The sequence below is a fragment of the Pholis gunnellus genome (genome assembly GCF_910591455.1).
Source record: "Pholis gunnellus genome assembly, chromosome: 7".
In the NCBI taxonomy this organism is placed as follows: Eukaryota; Metazoa; Chordata; class Actinopteri; order Perciformes; family Pholidae; genus Pholis; species Pholis gunnellus.
Genome location: NC_136533.1, coordinates 6,274,628 through 6,298,772, shown reverse-complemented (window position 1 = coordinate 6,298,772; position 24,145 = coordinate 6,274,628). Strand labels below are relative to the sequence as shown.

At 43.0% G+C, this 24,145-nt stretch overlaps 1 protein-coding gene across 1 annotated transcript in view; it reads right to left on the bottom strand.

The window, feature by feature from the left end:
• The window catches only part of peak1 (pseudopodium-enriched atypical kinase 1), an 85,836-nt gene extending 64,513 nt beyond the window's left edge, over window positions 1-21,323 (bottom strand). Inside the window, exons 1-2 of the mRNA XM_079162177.1 lie at window positions 21,225-21,323; window positions 4,646-4,755 (exon numbers count right to left, since the gene is read on the bottom strand). The gene's annotated coding sequence lies outside the window, so the exon portion shown is untranslated. The remainder of the gene's footprint in view (window positions 1-4,645; window positions 4,756-21,224) is intronic.
• Between the last annotated feature and the right edge of the window lie 2,822 nt (window positions 21,324-24,145).

Genomic DNA, 24,145 nt, shown 5'->3' with positions numbered 1-24,145 from the left:
CACACAGTGTGGTGGGGGGGTGGGGAGGGTGGGGATGGGCACTGAACAGCTGAACCTTCAGAGCCGGGCAGGGCGAGGTTGACTAAACAGTGAAACAATAGGTGGTCAGACTGAAAGGCTCGGCTCAGATTAAGTTGACCGGTGAGCGATAGATCTGAAACACAGATCCCGTGTCAGCGGGTGAAGAAACTAGATCCAGCTGAAGCTGCTTGTTATCATTACAGTGATTAATAGACTTTGACTTCAGTTCTCTTCCAGATGAGCAGCGTTACTCAGCGCTGGAAACAGAAACATCGGGTAACCAAGGTAACATGATGTTTTTTTATAGAGAATACTAAATTGCCTCCTTATGCACATGGAAAAATGACTAACCCGCTCCATCCCGAGGCTATTATTGGATACATCATGAGGAATATCACCAATGTGAACTGACACACACACACAATCAAAAGTCGAATTGACCTCTGCATGCTTTACCGACTGCGGCTGCGTTTGTTGCCACCGGGGCCGATGATGATAGATTTACACTGAATGTCCTCGGCTAATTACTCAGAGCGTCTTACACAGGAAAGCCACTCCAGCCTCTAATCCCACAAGATGGGAGAGACACAGAAAGTTGCCACTGCATTCATGGGTTAGGAAGCATGTGGGAAAGCAGCTTAAAAAGGCGTTGTTGTGGTTGCATTGCAATACACTCGGGATGGTTGGGTGACATTATGGAGGAACAGTGTGTGCCCGGGCTCTATGGCAGCCACGGATCAGAAAATACAACGTGATCAAGACTCTACGGCTTGAGACTTCCTCTAAAATGTCTGGGTAAAGCTAAGTGAAGCTCCCTGCATGATGAATATCAACACTCATTGATAAATGGGAGGGCGGCTGCATGCGTGGGAAAGCATGTCCATCTCTCTGAGGAAGAGCCGTGGCAGCCATGAGGAGGGATGACCTCTTCTCATGCAAAGGCACATTCCTGCCATAACTAAGTGGAAACCGGCCCGGGATAACTAGAGCAAACAGCGTGGGCGGAGCGGGGGGTCACGGCTTGGTGGAGACCACCCCTCTCAAACCAGTTTCAATGGGGGAACCTAAATCCACCGAGGCTCCCACTGGACCCGAAAGGTTAAGGATGTCAATCTGACGGCATTTTACTACTCGACCTTTGATCCGTCAGCAGGTGATGGAAAGAGAAAGCAGGAAAGTCATTTAAACGTGTGGTCACTGTTCTTGGGATATAGGATACAGACATATTTTCTTTAAAATAAAATGTTTATTTATTAAAGGAATGTAAGGTGCCAGGTGCCAACAAATGAAAAGATATGCGTCTGCTGTCGGTGTGAGTGATATATTGTTTTGTAATGGATTAACTACTTACATCATGTAGATACATGATTCATGTGTACCTCCGTTGGATTTGTGCTGGTGACGCAGAGGTTCCTCCTATAAATCATTTGATATTGATGTTTCAGACTTCGTCGACTCCCTTGGTGGATTCCACTCTCGCTCCCCGAGGTGCTCTGATGGGAACTGCAACAGCTGCTGGTTTCCACAGTCTACTTAGTGGGGCCTTGAGAGAGCGAGTGTGGTGGGAATACATGTTTCACACCCACTCCTTTATTCATCTCCACTGACCTTGGCTCCATTGACACAATGGGCTTCAAGGACAGAGCAACTATCCGAGGTCCATCTTTTTTTATTCCACTTTCACACTATTTCCTGGAAGTTAGATACCTTCTATGGCTTAGATTGATTTAAACCTTATCAATGAGGTCCTAATGGGAAAACTCAACATTGTTTGCTGTCGGAGGAAGATAGCGAGGGCACTTTGTGTGAGCGTTGTTGAAGTGGTTAGCTCTAGAGGCAAAAAGCACCGGGCACATCCTAACCCATTTATCAGTGACAATCACAGCGATCAATAAGCAGAGTAACTTAAAGAGCTTCCATGAGTCAACAGTGTGTAATCTTGATGGATCTATACGTATGTATACAGCCAGTCAATACACACGGACTGACTGAGTGGTCAGAAACTCCACAGGGACTTAAGCGCTGCACTTGGACTCTGTAGCAAAGCCACAGGCCTCTAGACTGAACAAAGGAAGTGTGGTACACTGTCTTTATATTAAAAGGTAGGAATGCTAATCCTCTTTAAAAATAAAATGGTGTTATATTTGTTGAAATACTAATTTCATCCTGACCCCAGTCAATGAATCAAAAGATCTGACAAAAAGGAGTAAAATCTGGTATTTGTGGTTTCAAATGTCCATTAAAATCTACATTAAAAAAAATAAAGATATTAAATTATTGCAGAATCATGGATAAATAAGGTCAAAGCAATCTACTTCATCAGGTGCTCAATTTAACAATCCCACTGGTTCAGTCTTATTTGGTCATATACAAACTGTGCTTATTAGGTTTGGGCTATGACACCAGCAATCCATTGGCATTCCCTTCAGTAGACAAATTCATATTTCATATCCACACATATTTCATATCTACACATATCGATGAAGAGTTGAAGATACACCGACTGAATGCAAAACAAAATCATGAAGTCTTCCTTGCATATTAATCCTTAGATGGAGGATTCATTTCATCCAAGAAATCTCTCCTATAGAGTGTCAATAAATACAGCACACATGTAACTGTAATACAGCTCCGACTTTACCGCTGCTGCTATCATATTCAGGGGTAATTATTACCCAGGAGACCCCCCCCATCTCCAAACTCACTAATTAAGTTCCCCAGAGGAAATCCAGAGGAGACGTGGACGCAACATTCTTGCGTCCTCTTGAACACATTGAAGTTAATGACCTCACTATCGGTGAATCAGCATTTAGAGGATAATTATGCCAAAAAACAACTCACTCAAATCATCTCGCCCTAAAGATCCTCCATGAGACTCCTTGGGGTCTGTTGGTGGGAGCCTGTGAACATAGAGCCGTGTGTGGCGGCCAAAGAACTCGCGAGTCCAATTACGCTCAAGCCTTTTCAAAGTCCATCGAAATACAAATGTGGGATTTTGCTGAGGCTCTAATTAGGCCTTGGAATCATGACAGACTTCACAGTGCATGTGACGTGGCCAGAATAGCTGGCTCGCAGCATCCCGATACCCTAAACGTGGACTACTTCCAGTGCTATAACTGCATACTGTATGCTCAACATCCTCTGTACCCAAAACAAAAATTCAGCCGAAACGTCTTGTAGCAACATGAGCTCGGTATGTTTGCAAGACACAACAACAAATCAATTGTGCCTGGAGGGAGGAGGACAAAAAGGAATGGGGAATATGTATCGTCGACGTGAAATAGAACAGCGATCACAACCGTGTTGGCATTAAACACACAGGGACTTACAGAGACAACGCAGCAGTCTCAGCCATCAAAGGAGATGTGGTAATAACTGCCAAAACAGAACAAAAACAAAACACGGCCAGAAATAGCTGCTGAGCTTTGTTGGTGACATGAAACTACAATTTTGAAATACCTTGGTCGTGAAGTCAGAAGGGATGAAATCACTTCCCAGCATGAGAGAGATGAGCGTCGACTAAAAAGAGAAGCAGTAAATGATGTAACACCACGCTCGCAGTAATGCGTGTTGTCGTCGGCATATGTGTTCACAGAACAGTTTCCACACGTCGGTACTATTTATCCATTTTCCTCCAAATGCAACACACAGCACACACAGCTAACAGTTTCCAGAGTTTCCTCTCCAACCCGTGTCTTGCACCGTCATTGGCTGAAGCTCCCAGAGAGACTCCACCGACAGGCCCAGATATTTTTCATGCTAGATAGCTGGAATGTGTCTGTGATGCATCAGCGTGCTTTTGTTTAAGGGCTCTGAAAACCGTCCACGAGCTGAACAATCCGGGCTAAAGTCGTGTAGTGGGAACTAGGCGTCTCAGTACGAGCTGAAACAGGGAAACTTTACTCATATAAAAATGTGTTCTGGATTGACCTACGCTATGTTACAGACAGACACACAGGAGCCAAGTTGACAGGATGAGGTTGTTGAGCAGCGTGAAAAGTTGGACTGTTTTGTAGTTGTTCCTCTGTGCCAAAGCGTGAGAACACTGGTTACAGAAAGTCAAAGACGTAACAAACATCAGACTAAGCAGCATTTACAAGGAGGACTTACCCTGTGTATAACAGACTACTTCAAATATTATAGAAAGGAAGTCAGAATTAATAAAACGACGAAACCAGCCCGTTAGTGAAAAGCAAGTTTAAGTTTTTAGTCAGGAATGCCAGTTCTTTGCCTTGTTGTGGTGATGTTGTAGGTGGTTGTATACTTGTGCGGCACTTTATTTGTACAAACCAGTATTGCTCACGTTGAGGCCCACAACAGCAACGGTTCCCAACCCAACCCAAACTCTTAAAGAAGAAGAATGGAGGGAAACTCCCACCGCACATAAAACATCGTGTAAAACAGTCTTTGTCATTTTTTTTTTATGCGCAGTAGCTCAGAGAGAAATTAGAAGAGCTCAGTTTAACGCAACAGATCTCCCTGCAAACTCAAAACCGACAAGAACGACCGTCATGTCCAAAAAGACAGCACGACGGTGTGAATTAAAGCAGCAGTCTTGATGTGATGAACTGTGCAGCCCTCCAGCAGATAATAACAGGAAACAGAACTGTTCTACTCCGCTTACCTGCCACGCTGCGCGGCTCCCTGTTGTGTTGAGTCTCGCGGGCCTGAGAGCACCAGAACTCGCTGACTCAGACAAAGCCACGGGGCATCTCAAGGCTGCAGACAACTTTCCTGCAGACAAGGGAGGCGAGAGGGCAGATGTCAGCTTAATGTCACCATCAAGAGCTCCCGGTGGGCTCCTGGGAAGTCACAGATACAGGCTAATTAAAAAGGATGGGTGTCACTGTTTTGGTTAGAAATGACAAACTGACTCTTTTGTGAATTCACATTATCACATGAATCAAGAGTTGCACAGAACAATTTTATCATTCACATATACTGGATGTATTAAATGTCCCAACTAGATGTTACAAAAATAAATCCACATTGGGAGTACAACTGAGACTGCACATCAATGAGCAGCAGAGGGAACCGACACAAGGCTGCTGTATTCCACGCCTGGAGAAAGGAAAGGTGACCGTGGTGGGTGATGGCAGTGGCGGGGTTAACGGCAGTGAGATGGAGGTGCGGTGGACCCTGGAGGGAAAGCTGCTCGATCATCTTAATCAAAACAAAACTGAGCTGTAAAGCTCGGTGGCCTGCCGGCCCCTGTTTGCTTCACGCGGAGGCCGGTCAAGCGCATAGGAATAAATATGACGCTTCGTCATCAGCACACAATGACAAAAAGTGAGAAAATAAAGACAGATCTCCCCGAATCCATCTGAAGTAAGACATAATGTTGTTGTTTTTTTCTCTCTACAAGACCCCAGAACTGAGAATGAGCCTGAAAACGCCGCTCCTACTTGATCATCGCCCAGTCAAAGAAGCCAAAAAAAGCATTAATAACCTAATAACAACAGACTAACAAACCATTTATAAAGTCAGTCTCCGCAGCACCGTCTCGTCCCAATTCTCATTAAAAGCCATGAGTCAACAGAAATCAGACATGAACCACTCCCCCGCCCTAAATTCATCCCTGCAGGCACGGCATTCTGGGTTGGCCCTCTTTATGCTGGAGTCTGCTCCAGAGAGCATGCTATATAAGGAATTGTTAGCGTGGAGCCCAGCTAGCGGCTCTAAACTATTAGAGCCAAGGGTTTAAAAGGGGGGGGGGGGGGGGGGGGGGGGGGGGCTGTTTACACTGAAAGCCTTTTTTTGATTTTTCGTTTTAAGAGGGTCCACTTGCTAAACATGACTCGGGCTTTAATGTATAATCCAACACTAATATTGGCTGCCAGTGGGCAGAGGGAGGTGAACAGAATGTTTGTGTGAACACATGCAGGTGTGAGTGTCGAGCACACGTTTGGCAAGTACCCATTCGTTTTGTGAATGTGCGTACTTTTTAAAAATCGTACTAACTTATATAGTGTGTATGCATAATATGTCAATCATACCTATCTGATATTGATGCAAGAGGTTTGGCATTAGAGCCGTTGCTGAGAGAGTTAGTAAAGGGAGTTTAAGAACACTTTCAATTTGAGCTGCAGTACAAAGTCCAAAGTAACAAAATGCCCCACATATAAATACAAAAAAGAGAGAGCAAGTCTAATAAATATGTGTGGAGTCAGGGTATTTCTCCCCTGGGTTTACCTTTGCTCCAGGTTTTAGCCACGACCGCTTCCTTCCTCTGGCTCTAATTGACAGTATTTCTGCGTAGGCAGACAGCTAAACGGCTCCATATGTCCCTTTATGACTGTTAAGCAATGGTAATCAGGGCTGATACAGAGCAGAGCGCCGGGCTATTGCTACCGTGATGCGGACGGTTTTATTGCGTCCCAACAGCACTACTGCAGTTTGCACCCACTCGTTGAGCTGCGCCTGTGTTTTAACGCCTCCACGGGCACTCTTGATTTATAGGCTGCTGCTGCGATGCCACGGTGGACAACTTTCATGCAGAAAGTTTGGGAGACGATCGCTCCGAGGCCAGAAACAAGAGTTCTGAGTCGACCTGCCAGGATGCCGTAGTCGACGGTACAAGATTTGAAAGGTTAGGAAGTGAGCCGTGGGCCTTTGATCTTCGACTCAAGCTAAGACTAAGAGATCCCTATGGGAAGGAAAGATGCCAAGCACAACAGAACCTGAATCAAAGACTTTGCACGGTACTAGCCCTCAAACCACATGGGACATTATGGTACTTGGCGGGCTTCTAGAGCAGGAGAAAGTTTAAAAGACATTGACATGCGAGCTCATTACAATCCTGTTCATGCAAGACAGACCACAGCAGAGAAATGTGGTTTAAAGAAAAATAGTTTAGGGAGATAACTGTCAGGAAGATACAACATTGAGAGGCAATTACCTCTGATCTTCTTTTCTAGTTCGATACAACATTTCAGGCAAATAGCTTCTTTTTTTTTCTTCAGACTTCTAATGACACTGACAGACAGGAGCAGCAACATTCACACAAACATTCTGGTGTCTGCATGAAGCGCACAGATGTTTCCTCCTCTTAGCCGTGGGCCTGGATTGGCTGAGTGTGCAGACTAAGTGGGCTGGGAGGCCACAGGACGGGCAGCCGACTGCTTGCAATGGTCCGTGGAGCATGTCTTCAGGCCAAGACCCTGATCCCAAGACAGCAACAACACTATCGACTCCCAAAAGTCTACTCGAACCTAACCCAACAGACGCTTGCCACTCTGTCTCCATGGTAAAAGGATGATGTCATGACTCAAGCATCCTGAGGAAAGTGCATTCTGGGTCGGCTGTGACAAGTGACTGAGAGGATATAACATCTGTGGACGAATAAGCACGCAAGCCAAATGACGAGACAAATGAGTGGAACGGAGAGCTAGCCCGTCGGCCATGATGTCATTAGTGTGCGTCCTGGAGCCAGGGCAGAAAAAGCGTACGTACTGATCCGAGAGCAGAGGGCTTGCATCACATTTAGAGGCATCAGACTCTGTATTTAAATATGATTCTGCAGGACAGGACAGGATACAAGTTACTTAACAAGACCCTCTTTCATCACAGTCTTCCCATCATTTGTTTCTCTTCCTATGTCTTCTTTCAGTCAACTCTCCAACCTTCTCCCCCTCTCTCTCTCTCTCTCTCCATACGGTACGGTTCAACTCCCAGGGCGGACAGCTGGCTCTACATCAGACCCATCGGAGGACAAAAGGGGAACTCCAGATTGTCGTGGTGAGGGGCAGCCACCCGTGGCAGCGCTCAGCGGGATTCCCGTTTGTTTACGGTTGGCACCGATTACAGATCGGCGGACTCACCGAGCTCCGGAGTCTCCGGGCGGTACGAAGAAAACGCATAACCGGTTTAGACAGCAAAAAAACACGGGTTGACCGTTAAATGTGTCTCCACTTTGCAGCAAGCCCGATAACACATGGAGAGATGTACACTCAATGGGGCAGCTTAACAGCATCACGCTCACGCTCTATGAAGCCTCTGAACTCGTGAAGGGGCACAATGTTGCAGTTTTATTGCTGCCCTGAGGAGTGATGCAGTCAGCATTTTAAGTATGAAAAAAAATGAAAAATGAATTCACACTACAGGCTGCAGTAAAGCCAATCATGAAGATAATCTCCCTCTTCAACGCGCCGCGTCTCACTTTACAATCACTGTATATTATTTTTCTTTCAGCAAAGTATTGCACTGATCTTTAGAAGTGATATTTTGTAGGGGATCCTACGAAAGACGCGAGATGACTTCATGAAATGAGAGCCCTGAGAAAGATTCATGCCGGTGGTTTTGAATCAGTAATAAAATTTCAAAAACTCCAGTCGTGTTGCAAGAACTCTGAGTAGCTTAAGAGAACTCCTATTATGTGCTTTTCTTAAAGTACAAAGATAATGACGGAAGGATTCTGGAGATATCGGGCTTTACAAAGATCTGCGTTTAGGATTGTGTTAGTACAAAAAAAAAGGGGGACTGGCGATATATATAGTTAAACAATAAATGTCTATATATTTTTTCTTTATCGTTTCCATCACAAAAGAACAAACAGCTTAACTGCGTTACGGCAGATTTTCTAGTATTTAGGTTCTGATCTTTGGATGAGGGAGTGGAGCTGAACAAACTAGAAGAGCTCGTAAGAAAATGAGGAAATACTCTCTTTTCATTCACACAGGAGTATACAAAAACAGGCTTTACCGTGTATTTGATGTAGACTATTTATTTATTGAATTACTAGAAAACATGCTATATCGTGATAGTTATCGAGTTATGAAATGACCTGGTATAAATGATTTGGTCCATAGCGCTGAGCCCTATGTGGTGCTGGTGTACCAGCTCACTCTCCATTTAATATCATACATTAACTTCTGGGCTACTGGTTCTATGCCTCCACATTTCTACGACTACTTGTATTTTGGCTGAATGCATTAAGATGCATTTAATTAAAATAAAATAAAATTAATTGTGATTAAACAACGTACATTTATACATTGTAAGACACACAAGCACTGACGTCACCTTTATGTTTGATGTTTGCTCTATTCGTTATTAAGTCTTTATGTTCTGTAATACAACATGACTGTGACAAACCTGTTTAATCACAGCCTCTATGAAGGAAGTGTGATGTGTATGCATGTCCTCCTTCCTGTCATGCTTCCACACGGAGCCTCATTCCTGCTCATATGTAACAGTAAATGAACATGTCTCGCTTAACTAGCCCAGAGGTAATGGTGAGTGTGTGTGCAAAAGAGATAGCTTGTAATTAAAAGTGCTGCTGGATGTAGAGTGAGTATGGGTTATATATATATATATATATCTACACACACACACACAGTATTTTGTGTGTGTGTGTGTGTGTGTGTGTGTGTGTGTGTGTGTGTGTGTGTGTGTGTGTGTGTGTGTGTGTGTGTGTAGGTGTGTGATTAATAAACTAATTTCAGTCGGCCTATACTGACTGAGGTTTAATCACTCTTTACTCAACTAATAAATACAGAAAATGGATTTAATTCAAACAAGCAATGCCCTCGTATAAGGAGGGCATGCGTCTACATAAATATTTAATAATCATATTTGAGTTCTATTTCGATGATATTAAGTTAACAGAGTTTTGGACAAAATGATTTACTGTCAAAGGACAGTGAGTTCAAAATATTCATCAAATGATTTCTGAGCTGGTTTACATCTCACTTGTTGTTCTGAATGAAAACACGAGTACATCAATAGATTATTGGCCAATATGTTCGATGTAAATAACCTAAGTCATAAAGATAAATGAATATCTGCCATCGTTTCCTTTCTAGTCTAAAAAGCAGTTCACAATGACCCGGAGTAAAGGCCTTTAGAACATTTTGGATCACTTATCTATTTTTTAACATTTTACAACAACTGAACCCGTTTCACATTCGCAGTGGCACATTAAACAGAAATGATGACACAATGATGGACATTTCACAGAGTAGGAAACAGTATCATCTCTCCTACTTCAGTCCTCTCCTGAGTGCTCTTTCCAGCCCAAAAGACCACCGTGCTTTTTCAGATGCTAAAAGAAACAAACATAGAAAGGGTTTCTTCTGATCTTTGCAGAGTCCCCATCACGTGTCGGTGCAGGTGTTCTGGCACAAGGGAGGAATATGCAAGCCAGAATAAATACACGTGTCTGTGTGTATATTCTACATTTACATACGTCAGAAAACACACTTTCAACATTTCGACTGAAACTTCTCCTTGATGTGCCGGATGTCTGAACATCACATTTTCTCTTTGAACTTGCACTGTGCTGTCCCAGTACTGAGTCCAGAGACATAAAAATGAACCGAATACCGGAACTTGTTGTGCTCTGGTCTTGCTTGCTAGCCTCGTGCACATTGGCTAGTTTGTGCACAGCCACTGTTCCCGTCAGTCAACAATCCTCTGGATCACAGCGCCTCCAATTCCTCCTCCTCCTCCTCCTCCTCTTCCTCCCTCCATGGCCCAGATCTACCGGCTGAATGCCAATATCTGGGCAGGACACCCACCTGCTCTCACAATGACACACTCACGCACACCAGAGCTTCACAAGCGAGCAGTCCAGTTCAAACGGCAAACTCCCAAAACCACAAACAACTAACGTCCGAATAAGGACGTCGGTTCCTTCTTCCCTCTTTCTTTCACACCATTCTCAGACAGACACGTCACACTAGTCTCGTACCACCGACTGGCCAGAAGACCCCGTCGGCCTGCCAGCCTGATATAGCTGTGGTATGGGCCCGGGTGCACGCCAGGGTCTCAAGGAATGGGAGTGTTTGTTTTCTTGCCATTTTGCTCTTTATGTGATCAGGTCACGCACCGAACAACAAATCCTGGGGGGGGGGGGTACTGTTACAGAGATTCGGCATGCACTAATATTGCTAATGAGATCACAGCATGGATGAGTTGTGAGTGTGTGTGTGTGTGTGTGTGTGTGTGTGTGTGTGTGTGTGTGTGTGTGTGTGTGTGTGTGTGTGTGTGTGTGTGTGTGTGTGTGTGTGTGTGTGTGTGTGTGACAGCAACAGCAGCTAGACAGGTAATTTGAGATGTGCCCTCTCTCAGCTGGGTGACTTGGGAAACGGGGTGAGTCTGCAAATTTAATTTGAGCAGCACCAACAGGATTATTTGCGGAAAAAGAGTCTTGCCGTGTCAGGCGAGGTCAGGCAGCAGATGTTTGTTTACATGTGATGAGGTGGTGAATGCTGGGATGCATTTCAGTTTTTTTTACTTTTTTACTGTGGATGTTGCATAATGTCTTTACCACCTTGGAATGCTAAGTGACAAATACTATCAGGTCTGTTTGCCAGTAAATTCACTGAGTTCTCAGTTCATATTCCATCTAAACTCAAAATCAATACATAATCAAGAAGCGTCATTTCAAAGGAAGAGTCATTTGTGGTCAAAACCTCCGCGCGGCGTGCACTATTTAGTTTCAGGTTAATTTGAAAACCACAATGTCTAAAATCTATGAGTGAGCACTAATTCAATATTACAATTTGGTCTCTTAATGGAATTCATCTCAGTTGCCGGGTCAATAGATACACTTTGCTAAACCTAATGTATTATACAATGTTTCTCTTGTTTAGCCTACCCCTTCATTGATGTAAATGCAGTACAAAATAATAGAAACATCTGTCAGTGTTACATAATACAGTTCAACAGCACAACAAACTGCAGCCTACTTTCATGAAGGTAGGACTTATTGCAGATCATTTGTATTAGACTGCAATGGATGTACTGGATTTAAAATGCTGGATTTAACGTTTTAAGGAATATTTTACATTTTGAGATTCGACAGTGTTGCCATAGGACTTTAAAGGGCAACTTCAGTATTTTTCAACCTGGACCCTATTTCCCATATATTTGTGTCCAATGGGGACAACAAGTTTTGAAATTGTTTCAGTATTGATGGAGTACGCTGCACACGGTAGCCGCTGAACGAGCTGCAATGTAATCATACTGCACACAGTAGCCGCTAAACGAGCTGCAATGTAATGATATGGCACACGGTGGCTGCTAAACGAGCTGCAATGTAATCATACTGCACACGGTGGCCGCTAAACGAGCTGCAATGAGCGCCAAAGACACCAAAACAGAGATCTTAAAGCACAATACAGCCAGCTCATGTACAAAACATCCATTGTGAGGTGCTATCAACAGGTAAATCTACAACGAACAGTCCTTAAACACTTGTGTCAAGTATAATCAAGCTCAACTCTGCAGTTTATTGCAACAACAAATATGATTTTAAATACATGATACTGATACAACTTCTCATGAATACTGAGATACTGACCATTCCGCCTGTCAGACTGTGTTTTTGGTCTCCCATTAACATTACTGCATGGTCTAAATCCAAATGAAGGTTTACTATTTTTGACTTATTGACTACAATATTTGTGCCAACATTGGCCTACAGTAGGCTAGGCCTATGTGGCGTATATTCATGCCATTACATGGTCTATGCAGTGTGACATGGTAGTAAAACTGTGATTAGATAGTAGCCGCACTACATTGGCAGTATATATTTCTGTCAGCCGCTACAGTTCAAGAAAGCACTTAACACAATGTTCCTAATAGCTCAAATCAGCCAGAGCCGAGGCTCAGAGGTATTAAAGTTGTCTCTGTTCATCGTTGAATTAGATTAGAAACTGCCAGAAAAAAAAGACAAGGGGTCTCACTGTAGGGGCAAGAGATACGCATTGCATTTATAAATGTCACATTTGGATGGAAAAAAGCGAGTCACGATGACCTAGTTGAGCGTTCAAAACTGGGGCGGAAAGGTTTTATACATTTGCAGTGTCAGGAAGAGCCATTAATAACTGCATTTGTAGAGAAGCGCCACACCCACCGCCCCCATCCATCTCATCTGTAATTTATGAGACTTCTATATTCCACTGAGCTTTGTCAAGATGCAGATTAAGAAACGTACACAGTGGAATATTTAGACATATAGAATACTTCCACACGACTGAAAGAAAACCTGCAATGTACTCGATGACGGTTCTGATATCCAACAAACTCGCACAACCGGCCCCCAAAAACCTACCGGTCTGCTCCTGAAAAAGCTTCAGGTTAATGTAGGAGATAATATGGAGGCGTGTAAGCGGCCCCCATCCAGCCCTGTAATCTGTGACAGCGGGCCGAGCTCAGGTTCACCGCGGTAAACACGTCCAACAAGCAGCAAGGTATGTCTGAGAGACTTCAGCACAACACGCAGCGTGTTATTTTAAGACGCCGGATGAGTCAACGAGAGTTAGTGAGGTCAAAACTTGGCCGAAAGCAAGCACCCCTCTGTGCTCTCCAACACGTTTGAGGAAGCCAGAATTGTGTCGGCCTCACCGTAGCCACAACCAATCAGAACGGCCTCGTCCGAAATCAAACACATACTTGTGTAGATGGATCACCACAGATACTTAAAGGGAGGTTTATCCGTCTATATATGGAGTTCAAAACTGCATCAAGGCAGTTAAAAAGTTTTTTTTGACAGTGTTGGAAATGTAAAGTGTGCATGTGCAGGTGTGCACACATGCTGGGTGGGCTCAAATGCATGCGACTGCACGTCACTGTTTTTCACGATGTCTACAGTGCATTTTATTTGTATTTCGTCGTTATTTGCTTTACCCCATATCCATCCACACCCAGATTTAATCACCAGAAATACAGAAATGTGGGACCGAGCCTGAAGGCTTTTTTTTTGCCTCTAAATGAAATTGGAAACCGGATTCATCCGGGGATTTTGATCTCCCACATTGTTTGGTCTTTATTGGCCATCTCTCGTTCCAGCCTGAGGCTGGAAGTTGTGTTAGTTCTCAAACTGAGGGATGTTTTAGGAGCTGCGGTTGCAAAACTCTGAGAAAGAGTAATTTATTCAGGCACAGATTGCACATTTCATGGTAATAAAGAAAGCACAGATTCATCTGGTGAGAATCCAGTGTTAGATGGTAAAGAATTTATCTCACGTTCCTTCAAAGGCAAAAATTAAATGGTGGAAAAATTAGGCCACATGGTAATTATTGCATGACACATTCCTTGTTATTGGTTTGGGACTTTTGGGAATCCACAAATATGAGAAAACATTTGGCCAGAGACTTAAATTTGATATATTTTTACTTTAGCTATTATGCTGTGACTCAATAATTGTGTTAATACGTTTTAGAGCCGAGTTGAGTTTGCTTCAACCAGTCGGCAGTTAGCATGAGTTAACCTTATACTAACATTTTACAGAAAACTTAATATTAAGAATACATGTGATTAAATATGTAATACTGCAGAACGAGGTGTACTCAGAGGGCACAATCACTGTTAGAACGCGGTCTAATCATGTTCAAACAAATACTTAAGATTGGGCATGCTCAACCTGGCTAGAGTATAATGGCTTTATCACATTATCTTTTGCAAACTAAATTGCTTAACTTCTTATTTACCATAAGTCCTGCTACGAGCTGTGCCAGCTGTTTTCACGTTTTCCTCCCGTCTTCTAACAAACAAGCATTTCATTAAAGCTTTGTCATGATAATGTGATAATTAGCCCTCAGCGAAATCCATTCATTTCTGATAATGGACACCTCAAAGGGCATTATCCCGCTTAAACCAGGGTCATTAAAACTGTTCTGTGAAAAGTTTGAATAAAATGAGGGAGTCGACTTTGCCTGCGGCCAAGACTCACACATTTTCCTTTAGAAACATTCAAACTGAACCCGGGTGGTGTTAGCACCATGTCTGAAGGATGCGCTGCAAGCCGGGGTGAAGTCCTGCAGGGTTTGGAGACACAAGTGCACCATCAGGTCATTCCACATCAAGAATGGTAGAGCATTCATTCTACATGCTGGCACGTTTTCATCCATTAGGCTTCCCACCGACGGCCAAAAGCAACAGCTAACGTAACGTCTGACACGACCCACATCAGTCAGCTATTAAATAGACGTTAACGAGACACCGTAGTGCTTTTTACAAGCAGGGAGACAGGTCAGACGTCTGGAGGACGTCAAAGACCTTACGTCACCACTGGCTCTGGTTCAGCCTTTGTCTGACGAACCCCACAGGGCAATGACGACGGTTAGGAGCCGTCTCTCCGACACCCGCTATTCAGCTCAAAAGGAGAATATCTGACACCATTAAATCACCGACTCCGACGGCTTCAGCCCATTAAGTCGGTTTTAGGATATGCTGAATAGCTGAACTGTGCCTGCCCTGCGAGGAGGAGAGACACTTGTAAATCACACGCTTTGGTGAGAGGACAAGTTGAAGTTGAGCAGCAGCGTCGAGTCATTAAGGTCACCCTCGAAGCTAATCGTCCTCGTTCGTACGCGTAGCCAAGCGGCCGTTAATGCACTCTAACTTATTAATGGCAAACTTCAAAAAGTATTGGTTTTTTCAGACGGCGCCTGTGATAAACTTGTCTAAAGGCTGGATGTGAGCATCCTCACTACCGGCTGAGGTGCCCTGTGATTAATTCCACAGTTTGTATATTATGCAGCCTCACGAAATAAATACCTCAACTCAGGTAATAGCTCCTCAGACAAGCTCATTTCCAAGGTCGACACCTCGGCTAACAGCTTATCAGTTTCACAGATAATTACAAATATTTACAAAGTCAACATTCCTTTTAATGTGAAACAGAAATGTTTCACACCGTTTGCTCTCTTGGAGCAGTTAATAGAAGAGATGGTGAAACAGAAAAGATTGCAGGGATTAATATGTGCAAAACATCTCCTGAATGAAAACTATTAAGCTGATCGATAATTAATTTCTACTTTATCAGACCACACACAAAGAGATCCCAAAAAATGAAACATAAACCAACTCCTAGTATAGTAGAATTTCACATTTAATGCAAGTCTGTAGTTCAGATTCACACAGACACACAAACATAAGCACAGCCCACTGAAGGTTGCTGGTGAGAGGCTGATGGTGACACAGATCAAATACCCTGACAGGAGGAGAGGCCCTCACAGTGTCACTGCAATCTGCTCCTTTATCATCCGTCATCTTGCAGTAAGCCACCGATCGAAGACTGATACAAAAATGACTCATGAGTCCGATGACACTTGGCTGACCCGGCATTACACCGACGGCATGTAACGAGCGGGGAAACAAGTGAATCAGTCGCTTCAGATTAGATAAGAGCACTTCAATTTAATAATGAAACTTAATTAATTCACTAATTCATAACAAAAACAGGCAAAACCAATCTGCGATCTTTAACCGACTTGATGCGGAACTCTTCTGGGAGACTTCTGGAGTCCAGAGGATTACCTTGATTTGTTCTGACATCTCACCACCTGGCTGACTCAGATGGCACTACTCTGGCGCTATGTTATTGCCTGATAGCTGCAAAATGTACTCGGTTGTAAGCCGCGACCTGTAGCTGCCAACACTAATTATATCAAGAGTAGAGATCCAAAACAAAACACTCCAGCGACTGTGGCTGCGGCTCCAACGGCACTGCAGACGGGGCTGGAGGTCTGAGACACGGCTTCCAGCACAAACTGCACTTTATCGGGCTCCACTGACCTCCTGGAGCATGTTTTATAGAAGGGGCAACAGCATGGCCAACTCTGTACCGGTACGAAAGGGGAACAATGTTGTTTATCGCAAAGAATGTGACATTTGGAGAAACTGAGGTGAGGCTAAACTTTATCCAGTTGAAGACCTTAAGCTTTGGAGGTGTAAAATAATGTGTGTTAAGCTGAACTTTAGACCTTTATGCATAGCTCCAATCTTACTAAATATACATTTTTTATTCTCATTTAGCAAGGGCAACATTTTCAGTCAATTGACGAGCAAAATTGTCATTCATATTGATCATTTATTCATGTGTACAGAGACAACTGTGAGCCGGATATTGAAATATATATGAATAGTTTACTGCCGGAGGCCTCACATTCACATGAATTACAGAAACTATATGATAATCCATTGATCTCCAGAGAGAGGGTCAGAGAGCGGACCTCCCTACAGAACAGCAGAGCATGGATTCAGTGCCTCGTTCAAAGACACTCCAGAAAAGCAGATACGTGTATTGAAGAGGCAGAATACTTCAGCTGGTATCACACAGAGAAGTGTTATTATGGTCCACAAATCACATTTGTATGCTGAGGTCATAGCCTCAGAAAAAATACGCACACATATCACTGCACAAATACGACAATAATATGATTTATGGTGTGAGTAACACTACTGTTGTATCGCAACTGGCCTCTCTTTGAGTGTGAGAGTGTGCGTGTGTGTGTGTGTGTGTGTGTGTGTGTGTGTGTGTTCGCTCCTTGACCTCTGGGTCACACCTGTTGCCTAGCTCAAGCCCTGGCTCAGGGCAAAGGGGAGAGGTCGGGTGATGTCACATGTCTCCTCCTTCACAGATCGGTTTCAGAGCCCACACACACACACACACACACACACACACACACACACACACACACCATCACATGCAGTCTGTCAACCAAGAAATTACCTGTTATTTATGTCACGGAATCTTCTCCACAACAAATGTTTCGGAGATGCATAGCAGCCAGAGGACACACTTGGAAATGATCTCCGTTGACCTTCCCGAATGAAATGTTTATTTTTTGGAAAAACTAAAATGTGATTTCAGAGAGAAGCAGACAGAAGTGTGTAGAATATGCGTTTGAAGGATGCAGGATCTCAAACTGAAACAAGGCTGTCAAAATTGGACTTCTGAATATTCATTCGAGGCAGACAGCCGTGGAAGGGCCGTTATTTTATTTTCACAAACTTTTTCGAACACATATTTGAATTTAGAATCAGCACTAAACTGATTCAGCAGCGAGAAAGGTTAAAAAGATAAAGATAGACGCTAAAGCCTCTCCTGGCGATGGAGACAGAAGACAATGACATTAAGGAACAACACGGCTCCTGTGAAGTTATGGTTGTTGGAGCAATGCTGACCAGAGCTGACCAATGCTACGCTATGATTTGTGTCCGTGTTCGAGGGGCGGGACTTAGAGAAGGGTACCGTAAAAACATTTGGCAGTCAGCAGAACTTCTATGCAAATCAGCGTAGAGAGACTGTGCATAATTCCACGTCTTTGAAGTGGACCAAAGTGTGCACTCATGCATAATTCAATAGTTTCCTCCCAAAATACTATTATGCCTCAGGAAAACAAACACAAAACAATGCTACTTCAAACTCCATGAAGAAAAGTACAGATTCAAAAGCACACTGGTGTACACTAACTTCTTAGCATGTCAAAAAAGGCAGATTTGCTATGAAATATTGATGTTTAAAGATGCAGCACAGGCTCATTAAGCTAATTAGTGTAATGGAAAAATATTAATTTTTTTTTTACGGCGTGTTTCTGCTTTATCACTTCAAATTCAGAGATTAGAATTAGTTTTTATTGCTAACTGCCGTCTGCTTCCTGTGCATACGGATATCTATTTGATGAACAAACAGAGATAAGCCTCAGTTCAGATGAAGCCGTTGATCTCTCTGGCAAACAGGAGCAACTTTCATTCCTATTCACAAAGTGAAGATTCACCATCTCACTGCTCATTTCATGATATGCCTCCAGGCCAGTGAGTCATCTGTGACATTCCTGTTCAACACAAAAAGAGCCTATTGTCATGGAAAAAAGGTAATTTATGTCACATGTGTGTCGTCTCTTCTGACACTGTAATAGCATAGGTCAATACGAGAGTCTGTGATCGGCAAATGCAAAAGGTGAAAGGCAAATACAATACTTGAGACTGTTGAGCAGCTGCCATGAGATAACAAATGAAACCATGAAATGTTCGGATCATTTCGGCGTATTTCCTACAACCGTCTGACTTGATCTCTATCAGTCAAAGACAATGCAAGTCACAAACAAGTCCTTTTGCAGCCTCTGTGAAATAGAAAAATCCAGATCACCACGAAACCACGAAATCCATTGCTAACCACTAAAGAATCTCCGGTATGTTCATAATTCAGAAACGTAGGAAACGGTCCAGCAAACATCGGCCCCACGACGTGTCATCCGCGGGGCCCTCATCGGAAGGCACATCTGAAATCTCTGCAAATCCGCCTCCACCGTCCGCTTCACACCGGTGAAGAAGTAACAATGTCGGACGCCTGTCTTTGTTGACACTGTCGACTCGCGAGTGGTAATCAAAACAAGAGCAAGTAAAAACAAGAACCGACGGCTGCGGCCCCACGTGAGCGCACAAAGAAGATCATCTACCAGGAGCCCGGTGTGTGTTTGTGAAGGGGCCGAGGTTTAGAGCTGCAACGTACTGAACAACTTTCACCGGCCTGAACTTGTGACACTGAAACTGGAGAATGCTTCACTTTCACAAACACATTCTTCACACAAACAGAAGGGTTTGTTGTTCTTGTCATTGCAGAAGAACAAAAAGATATTGTGGATTTCAGCCGAAATGCAGCTATGGATTTGACTGGTATGGATTTATTGGAGTCGGATGCTGTTGTTTATTTCCCCCCTAAAGCTGATATTATCTAGCACGTCTCTCAGCCTGGACATGAGCATGGGGGGGGGGTCTCACATACGATGTGTGATTTTATCAGCTAGAAAAGAAACAATAAGTCAATGTATTGATTAGGCTCATCTATTTACACAATAATTATCATTCATAATCTGCTACTTTTTACATAATAAATAAATTCATAATAAATCATTTTTCAATATTGAGTGATTCCTGCATTTCAAATGTAGAAATGTGCTGCTATTCTTTGTGATATATGATGTCAAACAAATGCCTTTTGAATGCCGTTCTTGCATGCAGTCTGGTGCCTACTTGAGAATAATCTGAACCACAATCACATTTTTTTTAATAACACATAACATAATGTCTTAATCTGACTCCACTATTAGGATTTACTCTAAAATCTTCAAAAAGTCTCCAGACGGTGCAGAACTCACCTGAAACCATAGATCTTCACATCTCTCCTATTAGTTTAATATTTATATACTGCTGCTCTTGTTTTTTACTCTGTATCTTGTGTGCACTGTCCACTTTGCTGCTGTGATCCTGTAAATGTCCCCACTGCGGGACTAATAAAGGATTATCTTATATCATCTCATCTTATCTTATCTTATTCGCTCATTAACACACCTGCGTTCAAATATCTTAATTTACGTCGTCACTTGTCAGAGCTTGCATGCGCGCTCTCCATTTTAGGCGCGCAGTGTTAGAGAAAATTAAACACAGTACTGTCTGATACTGACACATTGTGTATGTGTGTGTGTGTGTGTGTGTTAGTGTTGTTTAATGCTCTCTAGGCTATAATTACAGTCTCCCTTTTGATTTCCAGGGCCAGAGAGTAAGTAATGTTCCAAACATGCCTCTGATAGAAATGAGCTCTGAAGTCTGATATAAATGGCTTGTCTTGAGGGGTAATATGGGTAATGTTGTTTTTGTAAAAGGGTCAGCATAAGGAGGACAAGGCAGTATAATACCCTACACCTGTTAGCAGGTAGAATAAGGGGAATTCAAGGCTTAAGCTGCCTTATACATGTGTTACAGCACAGACTCCCTAAAAGAAAGTGTTTTTTTAAATAAGTGTTGTTGCATTCAGGAATAAATAGGTAACTTGGTGCATTATCACTTCTGCAGGTCGAAGAGTGGCAGCGCTGGCCACAGTAACACGTCTTTGTCTCTCTCCACTCACACTCCCTTATTGTATATTTTGAGGTGGTGAACGCTCTCTCCAATGACACCATCTCCCACTGGTTTCCACTAAAAAAACGACTCGTGGTGGTACCTCGGACCTCTGTTTGCTCGGCAGCGGTAACTTAAAAGCTGCCTATCCCATTTCGTAAACAGAGAAGTTGCCCCCCTTTCTTTTTTTTTGGTACGGGCTCCTTTTCCGAACCAGGTGTAGGCTAAACTAACTTCTGAGCAAATAAAAAACACCCACACAACGAGCAGCATCAACTGTCTGAACACACCGAGCTGCTCACTCAAGTTATGACAGCCGCAGCTAGTTTATGTTGCAACGTTACAAAAGTCAAAAATGTATTCGCTATCATTCGCTACGTTTTTGCAATACGTTAGAGCGCTACAATGTAACTCAGAGCCGTCCGCTTATTCGTAAAGACACGACCCCCCCCCCCCCCCGGCTGTACAAACTGGAACTTGGCATGCCGAAGGAAAAACCAACGAGACTTGTGGCTGAGACACTTTCAATTTTGGTGGAGAAAAGAAAATGAACCCGTAGCGAACTTTTCCATTACCTTTCAAATACGCCGAATGCCTCCACGCGGATACTACCACTTCTTGGCAGCCATAAAATCCCGGTTTTTGACAACGTCGTCCTCGGCAGGAATAACGAAAAATCCGAGTGTGTGTGTTCGTAGCTCAACTCTTGCCAGCGCCAGTGATTTCTCGCACACGGCTCCTCTCTGCGTGGCTCCGGTAACAGCCGCTGCAGCTTTTTTTCCACCAGCCTGGAGCGGGGGCGAGCGCACTGGGATACTGGGCAGGCCATGGAGAACCGCGTGAACGCGCAATTCACAAACGCACACCAAAACCCGTCTCTGTTATGGAAATCCAGTCCAGAGACGTTCAAAGTGTTTAGTTGTATTATTTGTAATAATAATACATAAATAAACGTATTTGCAATAACCTAACCCAATGCACGTTATCTTCTGCAGCTGTTCACAATCGTGTTATTACACTTTTGAATTGGTTGATTATAATCACTGCTTTGAATTTAACGTCTCGTTAATTTCATTCTAATGCTTTCCTTGCTTATGTGCAGCACTTTGAATTCCTTACCTAATGTGTTGCTCTGTTTAAGACTTCTGTCATGACAAATGTGTCCTGCAGCGCAGGTTGCAGTTAATATAATCATAGCTGCATTCATTTAGGCCATCATCAATATTATTTAGTGTGTTTCCCACTGTGACAAGCCAAAATGTCTGCAGAGAAAAAATATCTCCTTTCAGTTTCACATTTAATTTGTCGTCTGTGGGTACGTTTTTTAAAATGTGATCGGCTTATTTAATGTATTATATATTTATACAGATGGTTACAGGGACTCTGTGTAAGGCATATTTCAGTAGTGTTCAATTTCCAGTTAAGTAGGCAACATTTACTTTAAGTGCAAGTTTGAATTGCTTGTGCTTTACTTGAGTATTTCCATCTGGTGATACTTTGTATTTCTTCTCCACTACATATCAGAGGGAAACATTGTATTTCACTGCATTCATTTTACATCTACAGTTGTTTTACAGATGAACTTTCCACATGCAAAACACATCATACATTTATGAAATATAAAGCGGTTTAATAAGAGTACACAAGCCAGCAGTAGTGGGTAAAGTTAGCGCCACCTTGGCCAGCTACAGTCTCTTTCTTTGTGTCAGTAATAATTATTATATAATAATTGATAATAATAACCTGAAATATCATGGAAATAACAATCGGGCCATTTTAACAAGCCTAAATAACAAATACTTGATGTTTAAAGTACATTTTGCTGATAAATTTGACTTGAAACGGAGATCTTTACATTGTGAATTTGATACTTTTACTCAAGTAAATTATTTGAATACTTCTGCCATCGCTGCCAATGCCCTTATCACCTCCTATTACTGTTCTATTATTGTACTCGTGTTGCTGGGACATTTCTTCATCACAGTGCTCTTTTCGTTAATGCCTGTAAATGAAAAAACACAATTCGCAGATGTTAAATTATGAGACCACACTTCAAAGCACACGTGATTTCAAGTACTTAATTATCCCAAACCGTGTTTGTATGGAAAAGACAGCTGACGTCCGGATGAAGCAGATGTGTGCAGCACAAAGCCGCAGTGAGTGTGTGTGTGTGTGTGTGTGTGTGTGTGTGTGTGTGTGAGTGTGTGCATTGCACAGTCATTGAAACGCGTTGAGAGCGGTCAGTGTATCTTTTACTGACACGACGCTTCTCATAAGGGCGAATGACCTCTGCAGAGGAAATCCCCTCCTCTCCTGCTGCCTTCAGGTGCTGTTGGAAATATTCTAATCGTGCTTAAAAGCCAAGTTCACATAAAAAAAAACGGCTAGGCGCCAGTGTAACTGTAAAGCTATCATGTTTTAATGCACTCCGAGGATAATGTTTAGGATACCAACTGTTTTTTGTAATAAATAACACATTTAGTTTTGATTTAATGCTTCCCAATTCAGATTACTTTGTGGAGGCTTTGAGATATGCTTTTCTGTAGAGTCAATTCCTAGAATTTAAGTCAAACAAAGCAACAGATAGAATGTCCAGGCAGCAGCAACGACAGTGTGTGTTTAGAACTTGGATAAAAGGAGCCTACGAGGTGAACCTGAAGGCAACATGCATTTGGGAGGAGGAGGAGGAGCTGAGCCAGAGGTTGACATGTGGGAATGACTCAAGTTTTTTTTACACATTCCAAGCATTGTTTCCTCCTCCTCCTCCCTAACCCAGCACAGGGCACTGAGGCCAAGGACTTTCCAGAGCTGGGAGAGATGGAGCGGATGATGGATCAAGGAAGAGGAAGGATGACTCGCATTTTACACATTTGCCTTTTTAAGAGAACTAATTATCTCATTCTCCAGCTGAATAAATAGTTAGAGGGGTATATACTTTCCTGAGTTTATGTAATTTGCCTGCATCACTCACCTGCAGCAGAGGGCCATGCTTATCTTTAGAAAAGATTTAAGGACTAAATCAGAAGGACTCCCCCAGTGCCCACATGTATTTTTTATCTGTATGCCCAAATTATTTTGAAATAATGAGAGAACAATAAAGTAAGATAATATGCATAATACAAACAATCTAATTTGACATGGTTTTGCTCAATATCTAACACTTTGAGGAAGATGAAATCTCAAAGAAGATCAAGCAGAGGCTGAAACCCGTCGTTTGTTAAGTCTGGGCCCGAAATGTCGTCAGAGAACTGTCACAGCATCACAGCCACTCTCACCAAAGGGGTGGCCATGCAAGCATGTAATATGCAGCGTAGATAATCAAAGACACACCACCAAATAAAATCAGAGAAAGTGAGAGAGAGACAGAGCGTTATGAGTAAGGGTCGACTGGAACAGACGATTGAAGTGACTCACATCAGCATCAGAGTTGAACATGAGGACACTGTCACCGAGGATGGAATAACAGAAAAACAATTCCTTACGAAATGTCCTCTTA